Source organism: Dipodomys spectabilis, unplaced genomic scaffold (assembly GCF_019054845.1).
Source record: "Dipodomys spectabilis isolate Male_0828 unplaced genomic scaffold, ASM1905484v1 ptg000301l, whole genome shotgun sequence".
Lineage (NCBI taxonomy): Eukaryota > Metazoa > Chordata > Mammalia > Rodentia > Heteromyidae > Dipodomys > Dipodomys spectabilis.
Genome location: NW_024870978.1, coordinates 14875162 through 14893257, shown reverse-complemented (window position 1 = coordinate 14893257; position 18096 = coordinate 14875162). Strand labels below are relative to the sequence as shown.

Below are 18096 nucleotides of genomic sequence, written 5' to 3'. Positions count from 1 at the left end.
GCCCTATAGTTTTAACAGAAACTTTGTAGTTAATAAAGTCTTAACTCTTTATATTCTGCTTCTTTACACAAAGACTTGGCAACTTCTCATTAGTAATGTTCATATAAACTCTGAAATATACATACATAGTAGCATATGTCTGTTACCACAAATCTTAAATACTTTAACGAAAAGTTTTATTACCTGCCAAACAGTCCTTGTTTTAGCATATATAAGCAAATTCCCAAAATATATTTAAACCATTAAAACTTTAAACTTAACACTTGCTGCAGTGTTCATTATGACAGGTGCCTTGTATAGAATAATTGAATTCCTCCTCCTACACATCTCTTGAACAACAAATATCTGGAATTATTTTGTTTTTGACCTGTCCATCTTGATTTTATTCTTAAATGTGTGCTTATGTAAGAAGTATATGGCTCTAAAATTTCATGAAAATTCTTTAAACTTACTTTTTGTTGAATTGTCTAGTTTAAGAATATCAATTACACTTTATTTATAAAACATGTTCTATGTTCCATTCAGCATCACCTACTCTAACATTGGAACGATACAGAGAAGATTTGAATGGCCCCTGTGCAAGGATGGCAGGCAAATTCCTGTACCATTCCATACTTTTACAACAACAGATGCTGGAGGGGATGTGGCCACAATTTAACTGTACTACATTCTTGGTGGGAGTGTCAACTTGTTCAACCACTTTGGAAAGTAGTATGGAGGTTCCTCAAAAGACTTCACATAGAACTCCCCTAAGACACAGCAATCCCACTTTTGGGCATTTACCCAAAAGATCACAAACAAGACGGTACTAAAACTACCATCACAATTATATTTATTGCAGCATTGTTTAAGATAGCTAAGATATAGAACCAACCCCGATGCCCCTCATCAGATAAATAGATCAAGAAAATGTGCTATTTATACCAATGAAATTCCATGCCTTCATGAGAAAGTATGGCATCACCCAATTTGTTAGAAAATGGAAAGACTTTGAAAAAAATTATTAAGTGATGTAAGCCAAGTCCAAAGAAACATAGGTCACAGGGTTTCCCTAATTTTTAATAACTAATATATCTGGGATAAGCAGAAACGGTCAAAATCTATGCACATATGACCAGATAAGATGTTGTTAAGGGAAATGAACCCCCCAATAGGAACACAACTGTTTTTTTCTTTCTTGCTTGCTATTGTTCTAACGTACTTATAACAGGCTATGTGATGTTTTTTTGTTTCTTTATATGTTTCTCCCCCATGCTATAACCCCTGTTTTCACTGTGTTTGAATTTGGTGTGCCCACCTCTTGTACATACGCTCCTGTAATTTGGGGAGGGGAAGGAAAAAACAAAATGCTGAAATAGGGATTCAGGTTGACCCATTGTAACAATGAGATGCACAAGACACTATGTTGAAAACTGAACTTTACAATTTAGGCAGGGGAAGTGGGGAGGGGAGTGTACTTGTAGAGGTGGGCGGGAAAGGACGGTAGAGGGAAAATAAAGGAGGAGGTAACGAAGCTTGTTAGGAAATGTACTCATTACTTGCTCATGTAACTGTGACCTCTCTGTACAGTATTTTTAAAATAAAAAACATATGAAAATGTTCTGAGATGAAAGAGTTTATTTCCTTTATTTTACTCATATAATATGGCTAACAAAGAAATTAATGCAAAACACTGATATGAAGGTATTTTGAATGAATGTGTATGTGTGCACGTGCACGTGTTCTCATGCACTTGCATATATATTGGTGTGCTCACAGTTTGAAAAAAGGGCGTCAAAGTCTTGCTAGGCCTGCTCTCTAGATTTTTGAGCTACTATATGAGCTACATCTCCATTCCTGGCCCTTTGCTAACATTAAAATTTTTGAAAAATAATCTCATGAATTTATTTTGTCCTGATTGGCTTCCACTGTTATCCACAGATCTCTGGATCCTGAGTAAATATGCCAAGTAGTTAGGATTACAGGTGTGACCAACCAGCACAAGGCTTTCAGAATAATTTTAAAAGTGGAAGAAAGTTTACTTCACGGGGGCTTGTTTTATCATCTCCTACTTATAAAGCATTTTGGAGTGATTATTTGTGATTTTTTTTTTCGTTTTTTGGATTCTTAAGAAAGTGATGATATTTAAAAATTTAGTACTTTTTAAAATGGAACCTGGAAAAATGGGACAGAATATATTTGTCTCTCTTATAAGCTCAGCTCTGTGCATGATAACCCAATGTCACCAACACAGTCTGTGTTGAAGACAAAATGTAACAGAAAACAATCACCATGGCCAATAATTGCTATGGTATTATTTCTTGGACAATATGAACATTGAATAGAGAGTGTAAGAGAATGGAGAGATTTTACCTACCTTTTGTGTATTGCTGAAAGACTTTTGGAAACTTTGACTCATTTCCTTCCTCACAGTGTGTGCTTGAGCCATGCACTTATTGCCTTTAATTACAATTTTCCCAACACTAAAATGGCAATAACATTAGCATTATAAAAAATGTTATCTTAAGAATTAAGGAAATTAAAACTTGTGAAATACTTAACATAAATTTCCATGAATGAGTTTTAAGTTTAGCCAGCAGTTTTTTTAAAAATACTAAAAAGAATGCGATAAGTATTACAGAAATCATTGCATATAGTGAGCAAACAGAAGTAATGTTATCTATTGACTATGCTCTTCTTCCAAGGAAGCCAGGTGGATTATTTCTCATGCTGTAAATCAAACTTGTTATCTTATGTCTTGATAGTGTAAAAATATCAGGACAAAATAATGAAGGAATGTTGTAGACTGAGGTGAAGTCCATATGAAAATGTGCAAAACTGATAAAACATAAAAGTATCTGAGCATTATATTGTGTTTTACATCATTTAAGTTACATTGCAAAGTTAAGTAAGACCTAGAAGAATGGATTCTCTTTTTGATGTCCTATCATAGGTCCTTGGATGAACTCTTTCCTCATTCTTGTAAAGACATCATCAGATGAGAGGAACTATATTATTTTTTGTTTGCTTCCGTACATTTATTCTTCATTTGAAATCTGAACTACTTGAGACTGAAAGAAAATAAGGAAATTAGACCCGCAGTCTTTGGAAAGAACAATCAATGTGAAATAAATAAAATGCATACAACCTTGTAAGAGGTCTGACTAAAGTGAGTTATATAGTCTCAAGCATAAACAGAAAATGATTAAGCAATATCATGTTATTTAAAATGGAAAATGTTAGGAGTTGCTTAATATTGCTGCTTTCTAATACCTTGAATTAATTATTGATTTTGTATAGAAAGATTAAAGATGAGATTAAAAAGAAACTTGATTAAAAGTGGACAAAAGTTCTGAATAGACATGCTCTCCTTAAAGCCCTGAAAATTTCCAGTGGGTTTACAAAGTTCTTTAATACCACTTCTATGCTGGTTTAATTCTTTTTCAGCAGAAGTCATTAGATAAATGTAATTCAAAATTACTATGATACTACTTCATAATTATTGTAACTTTTATCAAAAAATCAAAGGAATCGGGTGTGGTGGTAAAGGCTTTTAATTCCAAGCATATAGGAGGTTGGATTTAAGTCTAAGGCCAGTCTGGAGTACTGAAGATAATAAAAACCTGCCCTTTATTACCTTATAATAAAGGTAATAATGCTGAGAGTGTGGAGAAAAGGAAATTTTCTACACATTTCAACAAAATGCAGGTTAGTATTCTCCTTGTAGAAAGTAATATGCAGCTTTCTAAAAACTTCAAAGTTGAAATATCATCTGCCCCACCAATCATGCGATTATTTCTCTATGAGTAACTCAAATATATCTGCAGTTCATTGTACTCATCATTCACAGCAACAGCCAAGATATAAATCGAAGTTCAGTGTTCAACTACAGACTAATAAAGCAACTGTGGTACATGCACAAATATCTTTTTCTGTTTCATCCTTAAAATAGCAAGAGACTTCTCCCATTAGCCACAACTTACAATGACCTGAAAGATGTATTCTAAATGAAGAAAAATATTGTCTTCTGATCTTTGTAAACACACACACACGCACACAGAACACACACACACACACACACACACACACACACACACACACACACACACACACACACACAAACCAACATCAAACATTAAGAGAGAAATTTTTAAAAAGTAAAGCAACGTGGAATTGCTGGGGCATTTAGGTCACAATGTAGAAGATAGTAGATATACAGGATGAACCGGTATAGAGTTGTAATGTACAACATGAGGATACAGGGGACAACACTGGCCTTACATGGTTTCCCTTATTTGCAATATCTAGTATATGTCTGAGTCAAGCAGGAAAAGTCAGATAAGGTGATGTTAGGGAAATGAACCCTACGATATGTATTCAATTTTTTTTCTTTCATGTGATTGTTTCTAACACATTTATAAGACTAGTTATTTGTTGCTTTGTTTGTCCCTCCCCCACAGTATAACCCCTGCTTTCACTGTATTTGATGTCGGTATAATTTGTGGAGGAGAAGGGGAAAAACAAATCGTTTAAATAGGGAAACAGGTGGACCCATTGCAACAATGAAATATACAAGTCGTTATGTCGAAAACAAACTTTACAATTTTGGTGGGGGGGAGAAGGGGGGAGGTTTAGGTGGGGGGCGGGGGGAGGTTCAGAAGGGATAGGAAGGAGAAACAAAGGAGGAGGCTACAATCCTTGTTAAGAAATGTACTCATTATCTTGTCCATGTAATTGTAACCCCTCTGTACAGTATTTTCACAAAAAAAAAAAAAATAGAATGAAGCTAAGTAAGTAGGAGTTGTTCTTCTGAGTAGGGGTTGCTCTTTTTGTTGTGCTTCCTTCAGTAGTGGATAAGATGAACATAATTCTTTAAATATACCTGCCTGTTTGCAGAAATAATAACAAACACTATACCAATAATGTTGCAGGCTCAATATAGAACAAAATGTCAAATTAAAATACATGATATTATCCTTGGTGTAAACTAATTATTGCAAATAATGGAAACCATGGGACCTATGTTTCTTTGTCCAGTTTACTTCACTTAATATGATTTTTTCCAAGATCTTCCATTTCTTTAAAAATGAAATGGTACCTTTCTTTCTGATGAAAACATAGTATTGCATGTACGTATATCTCTCTGTTGTGTGTGTGTGTGTGTGTGTGTGTATGTGTGTGTGTGTTTCACTTTCTTGATCCATTCATTTACTGAGGGGCATCGGGGTTTATTCCATATCTTAACTAGGGTAAATACTACTGTGATAAAACATAATTGGGCTGGTAGCTTTAGTGTGCCATTGTTTGTGGTCACTAGGGTAAATGCCCAGAAGTGGGATTACTGGGTAATAGGGGAACATTATTGTGTACATCAAGGATAATATTAATAGTTGAGCAGAATAGATCAATAGCTATGTACATATGACTCTATAAGGTGATTCAAAGTTAAATCAACACTTGTTGATTTAACTTTTTGTTGTTCTTAATATACTACGTGATTTGTTTTTATCCTTTTGTGTTTTCCACACCTATAGTTCATCGCCTGAAGACACTGTATTTTAATCTGATGCCCGGGTATTGTAAATATGTTGTTCTGAACTTGGAAATGGAAAGAGAAAAAACAAAATGGTGAGACAAAGGACAAAGGAGTAACCTATGCAACTGTGATACTCACAAGACAATATGTTGGAAATAATCTTGGGGGGGCATTGGGAGAGAAGAGGGAAAAATTGGAGAAGGGGTAACAAGTTAGAAAAGAAATGAATTCCTTACCTTACTTGTGTAAGTATAACCCCTCTGTACTTTTCCTTAACAATAGAATTTAAATAAAAAATAAAATCTAAGAGAGCAGCAATACAAGAGATAGTAGAGGGGGGAAATACTGTAGTATAGTGCAGTAAAACAGCTGTGGAGACCAGAAATTTTACTTTTACATAGGAAGTAATAAACTAGCACACAGATTTTCAGCCTCATGTCAGTCATTAAAAAAGGGAAACAAAATGCACAATCAGCAAACCAATAGAGATAAAATAGAAAACTAAGCAAGTTGAATGGATGACTTGGACCAAGAATAACAAATGACACAATTAGGTAACAAATAACAAGCTGGTAAGTTTAAAAAATATTACCCATAATTCTATTAAATGTTGTGTACATCACAATTTGTTAGCACTATAATTCAAATCACAGTTAAATAATATATCATTATTATAATGTTATTTATTTTTGATTTCTTAATATTGAATGTTTAATATAAAATTTTAATTTTAGCAGCTATAGAAAAGAAGAAAGTGAAATTAATTTTAATGATATATTTCATGATTGTAAAATTGAGAAACAGTAGAATTTAAAGAAATAATATATCATTATTGTTTTATTTCTGTGAATTAATGTAATAATTCCAAGTGTATTCTACACTTAACACTCATCTTAACATCAAATAATAAATTATTTCACATGACTTGGTTTTAGGTGGAAGGATTTAGCACTGTGGTAAAATTCATACCACACAATACACGAGGGAATGTCCCCTCTCATCCAGTTTAAGTTGTGGAAATTTGATTTTTACATGAATGTTATATTCATGTCTAGGTGACATATATACAAGTATATAGAATTATATGCATGAGGAGTACTTCAGATGATACTTAAAAGTCATATTCATTAATTAAATTTTTATTATTTTGTACCAAATAAATATTTATAGAGAGACTGAATTTCTGAGTAGATGATGGTGTATGTGGGCCAGATTATGCACATTGAGGCTTATTTTATATTCCTGATATTGTTTCTACAGTTAGATTTAATTTTCCATAACTGGGTTAAGTTATTATATTGGATATATGAAAGTAATTTTTTGTCATTAATTCTTTGCCAGTTGTCTAATACTAATATAATTTATCCATGTGTTAGAAGTAATGGAAATAACAACAGATATAAGCAAGATAAATCAGTCTGAGGTAGAAAAGAATTTTCACCTTTATTTTGATAGCTGGTCCTCTTCTACACTACAGAATATTCTTGGGAAAATGTGCTCCATGCTGGCCACAACTGCAGAATATTATGGTTTGATCTATCAAAAGAGAAGGAAGGATGGGGAACCTCCCTTCCAAAAGTCTGCTCCCAGAGATGTGATCTGCTTTATGGTGGTTACTTGAAAATGAACATTTTTCACAGTCAACCTTGAAAAGCCATCTTGATAGACCATTTCTGTAAGTGGATTACTACAGACTTTTTCATGGCTTTGTAAAGTTGCCAGATTTCCTCATTTTGAGACAATTTAACAGGAATTTAGTCACCTGTTTCTGTATCTTTCAGGGAAAAACCAAATGACCCTAAGCCAGGGAATCACTGGGGCCCAGAAAAGCTACTACCTTGAATAGTAATCCTAGACCTCTAAAACAAAACACACACGCGCGCGCGCGCACACACACACACACACACACACACACACACAAATTAAACAATCAAACAAACAAAAAAATCCAGTTAGTACAGCCAGTCAGGGCTGCTATGACAGCCTACTTGAAGTCAGGCAAAAAAAGAGAATCTGAGAGTTATTTAGCTGATAACCAATATATTTTTTATGAGGTAGACTGAAATGAGACCCCAGAGAGAGGGTCAGGAAGACTGATCAAAGAGACTAAAATTGGCCACACAAATGTTGGAAAATAAAATTCTTTGCAGAACAAATAAATCATAGTAAGCCTGCGCATATAAGAACAAGACAGCAGACCAAATTCCAGAAATGCACATTTTCTTAGAGGTCAGCTTAATGAATTAGCAATGGAAATATTTGAAATCTTAAATATTTGAACACATGTGGAAGAAGGCTGAAGAGAAAGAAAATGCCATCATTCTGTTAGGAGGTCCAACATCACATTAGGAAATAATCAAGCACAGATTTGTAATAAAAAGAGTAAATAATTATTCCAAATGAGGGCTTCATTTGTTTTGATCTAACAGTTCTTGATTTAGGTGCTAGCAATTACCATACAATTGATCCAGTCCCACAGCTGAGTTAATACTGACCGCATTATTCCCACATGAAGGAACAGAGAAAATTTACAAATGTCTGATGAAATGAGTAGAGAGTGAAATGTTCTAATAATTATATCTGAGATTTAGAAACAGGTGATGAGGTGGATTTTCTTTTCTAAAAATCCCTCATTTTTAGCCTGGTGCCAGTGGCTCACAGCTGTAATCCTACCTACTCAGGAAGCTAAGGTCTGAGGACAGCTGTTCAAAGCCAACCTGGGCAGGAAACTTCCTGAGACTCTTATCTCTATTTAATCACCAGAAAACCAGAAGTGGCACTGTGGCTCAAGAGGTGGAGCACTCACCTTGACTTGAAGAGCTTAGGGACAGTGTCCAAGCACATACTTCAAGCCCCTCAACCAACAACAAAAATCTCCCTTTTCTTGGATCTTTTCCTAACATTCAACAAAGAAGCCATTTTATCAAGCACTACATTTAAGTCCTATTCTAGCTATTGCAAATAGAATGATTTGGTATCCTATGACAAATGGTTCATATTTGTGGAAACAATTACCAGCAGTTGTAACATTTTTTCCAGTCCTTGAACTCTGGGCCTGGGCCCTGAACATGGTTATACTGGCAGCTTTCATTTGAGCTTGTTTGTTATTTATTGGATTACTGCCAATGAGGGTAATTACTGGGTGTAAAGGAAGATATATGTTTAGTCTTTTCAGGAGACTCCGTACTGCATTCCACAGTGGTTGAACAAGTTTAGTTTCCCACCAACAGTGTAATAGAGTTCCCAATTGGTTACATCCATGCCAGCATTTTCTATTGCTAGTTTTCTTGATAATGGGCATTCTAATTGGGATGAGGTAGAATCTGTCTTGTTTGCTTGTAGATTTGTGGGCACCTTCTAGATACCATGAATGAATCCATGAAATCTGTATTGCTCGGAGTCTGCATTCCTTTCTCTTTTCTCTTAGTATAATTTTCCCAAGCCTTTCATTTTCCTTAATATTGGTGAAAAGTCATCCTTTCTGATGGGTGAATAGAATTCCAGTGTGTGTGTGTGTGTGTGTGTGTGTGTGTGTGTGTGTGTGTGTAAGATGATTATAGGCCCATGAGTTCATTTCTATGTGCTATGTTTCATGTGTACTTTTGTAATTCCATATTAAATTTGGATTGCTTTCTTTACTGCATTGAAGAATATTTTTAGGATTTTGATGAGTATCGCATGGTCAATTGTTTGGGGCAATATTGCAGTTTTTGACACTTCAATTCTTCCACCCAAGAACATTGAAAGATTTTCCATATCCTTGAATCTCCTTCAATTTCCCTTTTTAGATTTTAATGTTTTCACAGTAGAGTTCCTTCACATTTTTAGTTAAATTAATTAACTCCTAGTTTTGCTGTTGTTATTTTTTTGTTTAGATTAGATTAGATTTTGAGGGTAATACATATGAGGTTGTATTTTGGATTTCAGGTTGGTTCTTCCCATTGTTGGTAACACAGAAAAACTACCGATTCTTGGTGGGTTTTATACCGTGCTACATAGCTGAAGGTTAGCATCATCTTTCCTAACTTCAGGGAGGAAGCTATAAGGACTTTTAATACAGGATCATTTCATCTGTAAAAAGGGATAGTTTTACTTCTTCGCTATTTGTATCCCCCTTTTTTTTTCTCTTTCCAATTGTTCTTGCTAGAAAGTCCGCTACCATTTTGAAGAGTAGTAGAGAGTGGACATCCTTGTCTCATTCATGATTTTAATGTCTTAATGCTTCCACCGTTAGGTAAATGCTAATTATCTCTATCATAACCATACTCTGTATTAGATTGAGGAGTGTTCCATGCATTCCTAGCTTCTCAGACTTTTTTAATCATAGAAGGGTATTGGAGGTTTTTAAAAGCTATTTCTATATCCATATAGGTGATCATGTGTTTCTCACCCCTGCTTCTGCTGACGGTTTGTGCTATGGTTATTGACAAGAATATTGAATCAAATTGTATCCTAGGATGAATCCTATTTGATCTTACCATATGGCTTTTTTGTTAGTTACTGAAATTGGCTGGTGAGAATTTTATTAAGAAGTTCTGTAGTAATGCTTATCAAAGAGTTCTCTTTCTTTGGTGAGTCCCTATGTGATTTAGGGAAGTGTCTAATTCTATCTTCATAGAATGTGTTTGATAATTCCATTTCCCTTTCCATTCTATTGAAGAGTTAGAACTGCGTATTGTAAGTTCTTTGCAGGCCTTAATTTCATGGTAAATTCATTGAGTCCTAGCCTTTTCTGGAATGGGAAGTGGTTTATTGACATTTAATTTTCATTAATTCTTAGGTTTTACTTCTTGCTTCAGATTCAGTATAGGAAAGCATCAATTTCTTCAGGATTCTCCAGATTATTGGCATAAGGTTTTCAAAGTACTCTCTTATAACATTCTCAATTTTGCTTATATCTGTTGTGTTGTCTCATTTTTGTCTCTAATTTTCTCTATTTGAGTTAGTCCTCTTATTTTTTTATTATGAAAGTCATATACAGAGAGTTCGTTACAGTTACATAAGTAATGAGTACATTTTTTTAAGTGTTAACCCTTCCCCATTTTTTCCTGCTTCCCCCAACCCTGACATCCCACTCCCCCAAAGTTGTAAAGTTCATGTCTAACATAGTGTTAGAATCAGGTTAACATGTATAAGACAAAGGGTACAGAAATAAAAAACAGTGAGTAAAGGAATTACCCAAAAGGTAAAAACTAAATAGAAATAACCAAAAACAGCTCACTATACAATCATCTTGTATCCATTTCTTGAAGCTCATTTCGATAAGCATCATTTTATATGGTAATATGCATATTGCTTTTGAGCTATTGTGACTATTGTAGACATATTCTAGTGTTTCCAAAGGATTGAAATCGGTGGCCTATGATTCTTTGGGTCTTGATTGTTTGACTTATTATATTTTCGAAGTGATTCCATTTCCTTACAAATGGGGCAATGCCATTCATTCTGATGGAAGCATAGAGTTTTGTTGTGAACGTATATGACATTTTCTTGATCCCTCATTGCTGGCTCATAGGGGAGCTCAATTGAGGAACTTCCATACATCTTTACAGAGTATTTGAACAAGTTTACATTTCCACCAATACTGTAGTAATGTTCCTTTTTGGCCACATCCCCACCAGCCCAGCATCTGTTATTTTTAGTTCTCTTCATAATGGTAACTCTAACTGGGGTGAGGTGGAAGCCCAATGTTGCTTTGATTCGCACTTCTTTTATGGCCAGAAATGTTGCATATTTCTTCATGCGTCTATTGGCCACGCATATTTCTTCTTCAGAGAAGTCTCTCTTTACATCTTTAGCCCACTTATTAAGAGAGTTGTTATTTCTTTGAGGATTTGTTTTTATTTGGGGGGGAGTTAACTTTTGGGGCTCTAAATATATTTGAGATATGTGTTGCAGAGCAAGTAAAGATCTCCCAATCTGCTGGATTTTTTATTTACTTATCTATATAAGTTCTCTTCTTAGTCAGATTTGGTATGGTTGTGTCAAGTCTGTTAATTTATTTAAAAAACCAACTCTTTTTAAAAATTCTTTCTATGTTTTATTTGTCTTTATTTATTTATTTCTGATTTTTTAAAACTTGTTTCTGTCTACTGCTTTGGGTTAGGGCTTGCTCCTGTTTTCAAGGAGTTTGAGGTACATAATTAAAATATTTGTTTGAGATTTCCCCAATTGCTTGATGTAGGCACTCAGAGCTATAAATTTTCCTCTAAGTACTGCATTTCCTGTGTCCCAGAGAAGCTAGTATTTTGTGTGTTCATTTTTGTTAAATTCCAGAAACTTTCAGTTGTTTTCTAATCCCTTCAGTGTCCCACTGGTCATTCAGCAACGTGTTATTCAATCTTCATGGGTTTGAAAATGTTTGTTTTTTTTTTTTTGCTTTAGCTGTTTAATTCTAAGTTTATTGTGTTACATTCTGACAAGATATGGGAATTCAATTAATTTTTCTTTCAATTTGGACAGAATTCTGAGTGACATAGGACATGTTCTATTTTGGAGAATCTTCCATGAGCTGCTGTGAAGAATGTATATTCTGACGATGAATGTATATTCTGTAGATGTCTGTTTGGGCTAGGTGGTCAATGTAGTTATTTAGGTCTGAAGTTTCTTGGTTGAGTTTCTCCTGGACAGGTCATTCATGGATGACAATGATGTGTTGAGATGTGTTTTCAGGTTAAGTAGTATTTGGTTGATGATGTGGAATGCTCCAGGATTCAGGGCATTGATATTTAGACTTTTATATCCTCCTAATTGAGCGTTGTCTTTATCAATATGTAATGTCTCTTTGTACTAATTTTAATTTAATTCTATTTTATCTTATGTTAGTAATTCTACTGCAGCCTGTTTATGGTGTCCATTTGCTTGAAAATATATCTTCCAGCCTTTCAGTTTGAGTATGTGTTTGTTTTTGTCAATAAAATATGTCTCTTGTAGATGCTAGATGGATGTGACTTGTTTTTTGATACTACTATTTAATCTATGTCTTCTATTTGGAAATTTAAGTCCATTGATGTACAGAGTTAAGACTGAGAATTTCCTGATAGTCCTGCTATGTTATACATCTGCTGTTAGGAGCTGTGCCTCATCTACTTTTAATATATTTACTTTGTTCTTTGATAAGGAGCATTTTACATAATCAGTTCCTGTTCTTCTTGATCTTCTCTATGTAGGATATATTTGATTAACTTCTATCCTGCTGATTTGGTGGAGATACATTGTTTTAAGTTGCTTTGTAATGAAATATTTTTATATTTCCTTTAAATGTTAAGGAGTTTGGCTTGGGACCGTATTAATGATTGGTAGTTATTTACCTTTAATGTTTGTCGTATATCATGCCAGGGTCTCCTTTTTGCCATATCAGCTAAAAATCTGCATTTAATCTGACTATATATTCTTTATAAATAATCAGTCTTTTCTCTGTAGCAGCTTTAAAAATTCTTTCCTTGATCCTTAATGATCCTCTAATGGATTTTGATGTAGTGGTTGATTGTTCAGTTCTAGAATTCTCTGTTTGGTGTTTTAAAGGTTTCTCTTTTCTGAATGAGCCTATCTCTTTGGATATTTGGCATGTTCTCTGCTATATTTCTGTAATAAGTTTCCCATCCATTTAGTTTCCTGCTCTTCTCCTTCTTGATACCTATCTCCCCGAAATTTGATTTCTAAATGAGTCTTGTACTTCTGTAAATATCATATCTTATTTCTTGTATTTGTTCTAAATGATAATTTCCTCTTTCCTGTTAAACCTATTCTGTCTTTGACCCTGAGATTATCTTATATGTCATTTATTTGCTGTGGAGACTTTCTATTTTGTTTTCAATTTCCCTGTCTTCTAATTAGTCCTTTTTTAGGGCTTCTATCTCTTTATTAAAGATTTGCTTTAGGTATTGTATGGAATTTCTGTACATTTTTTATTTGGTTGAGTGGGTTGCAAAGGTTGTTTTCTTAGCTTTGCCTTCTCTCATATCTTTTAACTAGGCATCCATTTTTTCCTTGGACTACCTTTACTTCTCAGAATTTATTTATCTTTGTTTCTTATCTCCACGAATTATTTTACTAATCTTTGTTTGGTCTCATCTTGTTCACAAATTTCCTTGTAGAGGTTTTCTCTCTTTTCATTAATCACATTTTCAGCAGCATTTGTAATGTATTTTGATATATCTTCTAGGTCCTTGATTGTCTGTTCTAATGCCTGGTTATTTACTGTGTGAATTGAAGTACCTTGACATAATTTTTCTTGTATTTTTTTCTTATTGGTTGTGTCCATTTGGAGGTTTTCTCTTGGGGAAAATATGATGTTAATTATAGACTCTCTATGTTTTTGGTTGATTTGCCAGGTGTTGGTTTGGTTTTCTGTTTTGATTTGTTTTTCTGGAATTAGGTTTTTTCTATACAATTAAGTGCAGAATTATAAATCAGTTATGGTGAGATGTTGTGATGTTAATACTTATGGTTCCAGTGACAGTTCGGACTGTCCAATGGTATGTTGAATAGCTCTGTGTATGGATGTGGCTTTCTCTGATTCACACTTCTGTTTCTACTTTTTTTCCACGTGGCCCTTTTATTTCTACATTGCAGATGAGTTTTTGAATATGTTGGTCAATACAGTCACAGTAGTCACCTGCCTGGCTGGCCAGGTTTTCATAGATTTCTGTTTTCTAGTGAAGATAGTATAAAATCATCTTATGAATTTTATGTCTATAATTATATCTATAATTACAGCTGTATATCTATAATTATAGTTGTCTTGGTGTGACCCTCTAGAAGTGGAGTACCGGCCAGGACTCTGTTTCATTAGAGAGAGCTAGGGAAATTTTCTGTTGTTATTCTGCCATTGTTTTTCTTCTTCCTCAGATTTATTTTATATATTGTTCACATAATTTAAGATTTGTGATGGTTGTATCAGGTTATTTTTGTTTTTCTGCTTGTGTTATTTTGAAGTAGTTATTTCAGGCTTCTATGAAGAGACAGAAATATTTGTTATTACATTGAGAGAAATCGAGAAGACATTTTAACTTATTTGCTACAAGTAAATTAATATTAAGCAAAGCTAATGAAAATAATCACTTCTTACTCTACAGAGGACGAGTATAGTACTCACGAATATCTTGGAGGAAAAGACTTTAGACTCATTACAATTGATGCCTTACATTGAAATTACTGGCTAAACATTCTTCTTCGGAAAGTCAAAAGCTCTATTTCTTTCATTTTAATATTATAAAATCATAATACCTGCATGTTGAATTGTTTTCCTCTGCTATTTTCAATTCCATTCTTCATCCATTACACATCTTTGAATGACCAATTCCTTCAAATACCTATATTTCTTATATTGTGTTATAAATCTCAGTAATATTAATACGAATTTATCTCTGAGCCTCATCTTGAGCTACATTTATATGTAATTTATGCAGTCTCAAGCAAGAAACCTGTTTTACTCTGTTTTAATCAATAAATGCATTCTCTTTAGAAATATGTTCTCATCTTTTATATTGCTCCAGTAAACATCATATGTCTAGTACTTTTAATGAAATATAAGGTTTGGAACTGGAAAACACCCCCCCTCATTATCACTTTAACGTAAACCCCTGGAGACTATTTTACATATAAATACATAAAAGTGCAATGCACATGTTTATATATAAATAATATAATGGTTAAGACAATTAGACACAAGGACTACCACATCAATTCTCAATTGACTTAAAGGCACCAAATCATTGTGTTCATGAATATCACTATTATTAGAAAATGACTAGTCAATAAAAAGTTTATATTATATTTGAAGTTTACAAAATGAAAATTACATCCAGATTTGCTGTCAATATCCTGTTTCCAGGAATACATTTTTTCAGCAAACAGGGAAATAAAAATAAGGGTTTGACACAGAATGTAAGATGTAGAAGTAGACTGTCTTTCCTTAAGATGATAAGTACCTGTAAATCATGTGATATATTCAAAGATACTATAAAAATTCATAAGAGGATGTATGATCAGAAATGATAGGTAAGAAAAGTAACTAGAAAACTGTGTATGTAAATTGAGCTTTCAATATAAGATGGCAAGTTTTCAATATATGGGCCTATAGAAGGTGATTCTGTATTTCTAACTCACATACAATATTCTGCATTTTTCCACATACTCCCGTTCTCTTACCTCAGTTCCTGATCAATATTCTTCTATTTCATGATGTCAATTCCTACTAAAATAAAAAGGTGGATGTTTTTTTGGTCTCTAGATCCAATATATTTTAGTATTTTGGAATAGTATGAGTTCATGGAGTTTGACTTGAATGTCAAGATTGTAGATATTGTATTCAGGTTACTGTTAATTGGCCTGAAGCATACAAAGACACACAGTATACTAAAAAGAAGGGACTTGATCTCAGGGAAACATACAGGTCCAGGTAAGATCCTGAAGCAAAGAAAAATCAATGGAGCAAACACCAATCAACTATAAGTACAAAGGAATGGAACTGATCTCTGATGTTTCTGGGTGGCAGCTGTGTGTGTTTGCATGTGTGTGTGTGTTTGTGTGTGTGTGTGTGGAGAGAGAGAGAGTTAGAGAGAGAGAAAGAATTTTAGTGTTGCTTCCATATTTATAGTCCATAGAGCAATACTTATTAGGGAGGAGGTGCTCATATCAGAGCTCTGATACCATTGTCTTCATTTTTTTACTACGAAAAACACTTGCTTAATCTCTAATTAAATAGGGAAAATAAACTAACATCTAACGCGATTGTTTTGACAATTTATTAGTATATTGAAGGCGAAAGGGAGCAATTGGAGATCAGTTTAACCTTTCTCCTCTCAGTTGAATATTACACAGCAATAGATGTGATTTCAGGAGTCTCTTGCAATGTACTGACAGCTGAATTATTAATATGTTTAATAATATGAAACATATGATGGAGAAATAGATCAGCCAGCAAGCACAAAGTACTAGTGATAAGACCGAACTTTTGAGCAGGTTGCCACATCTTTTAGGAATGTAATTCGTTCATATGAACTTCAAATTTTGTGGCTTTCCCTGTGTGATTAAATGGTAGGAAAGTACTGTAGGAAAATACTCTACTGTTCAGCCAAGTAGAAAATGCTCATGATCCCATCTTCATGTTACAAATTTCCATTCCATACCAAATCTATTTTAGAGTGCTTTCATTTAATATACTGCAGCACCTAATCCTTCCCTGTGGGAGACAGGAAAAAAGATAATTTTGTTTGAATATTAAATTACATAAATTAGTGGGTACAGGCATGATTTGTAAAATTATAGAAGTTTGTAATAAATGTAAGTAGGGAACATGTCACAAACAAAAAATATAATTAAAATCACATGACAAGACTAGAAGTCACAGCATTTTGTGCAAGGAAACATACATTAGATTAGTTGCAGAATTTCTAATTTGAGATAAATTATATATTAAAGCATAATTCCCTTTACTTAAGGATTGAAACATTTTATTGAAAAATATATTTCTTAGAGATATTTTTGCTTCATAATTTTAGGGATACAGGTGAAACCATTGCAACAATGAGATGGACAAGTCAGTATGTCGAAAAACGAACTTTACAACTTTGGCCTGGGGGAGGTGGAGATGGGAAGGTATGGGAAGGGAAAACAAAAGAGGAGGCAACAATGCTTGATAAGAAATGTACTCATTACCTTGCCCTTGTAATTGTAACCCCTCTGTACGGTATTTTCACAATAAAAAAAAGAAAATAATTTTAAGAAAAACATAATCCCAAAGTAATAATTTTTCGTATTATTTTCCTATTTCCATGTGATTTACCTCCAAATTAGAAATCCAGATATATGATTTAATTTAGTTTAACCGAAACTATTATTGAGTATAAGGTTCTTATACTCTCTACATTCGTCACACTAAGATCATCAAATATGGTGATTTTGAAATGATTAGTCTCTTTGTGAACTATGTTAACATTATTTACAATGTGATTGAAATGTTTAAAAATAGTATTTATTTTAGTTTAATTACTCTGAAGAGACAAGAACTGATATAATAAAACGCTAAAAATGATTAGTTTTTAAATTGAGAATTTAAGAAATGTTTTTGACCACACTGGTTACTGGAGCCTTCACAACACCCTCATGAGATAATTTATACTGATGAAGCAAAAATCCTGGAGCTTAGACATTTACAAATAAAAAAATTATGTCATTCTGAAAATTTAGAACACATATTAAACAGAAAACTTAACATTCAAATATCTGAATATAGTAATACATTGAATTGCAGGGCAAGTACTTGTTCTGAAAGGAGATAAAATTGCATTTATTTTTAAAAGTAAACCTAAGTATACATTTGAATAAAAGACAATGTTTAAAATATCACTCATGCAAGACAAAAGATGTACAATTCGTTGTTTTTCATGCCAATTATGTTCTCTAAACTTACTAGAAATACTAGATTAGTAACCCTAAATCATTGTTTTGTAAGGAAATAGAAATTTAGTTTCCTAAAACTCATTACTATAACTTTTTCTCAAGCAATTTCTAAGTAATTGTTTATATTTTTTGTCATAGAATCTTATTTGATTTTTATTCATTAAGTTAATTAATTA

General features: G+C 33.4%; 1 non-coding gene across 1 annotated transcript; it reads left to right on the top strand.

The window, feature by feature from the left end:
* Positions 1–512: 512 nt before the first annotated feature.
* On the top strand, positions 513–619 carry LOC122127507. Its single transcript, XR_006151182.1, has one exon. It is a non-coding gene; the product is annotated as a U6 spliceosomal RNA (small nuclear RNA).
* The last annotated feature ends 17477 nt before the right edge of the window (positions 620–18096 follow it).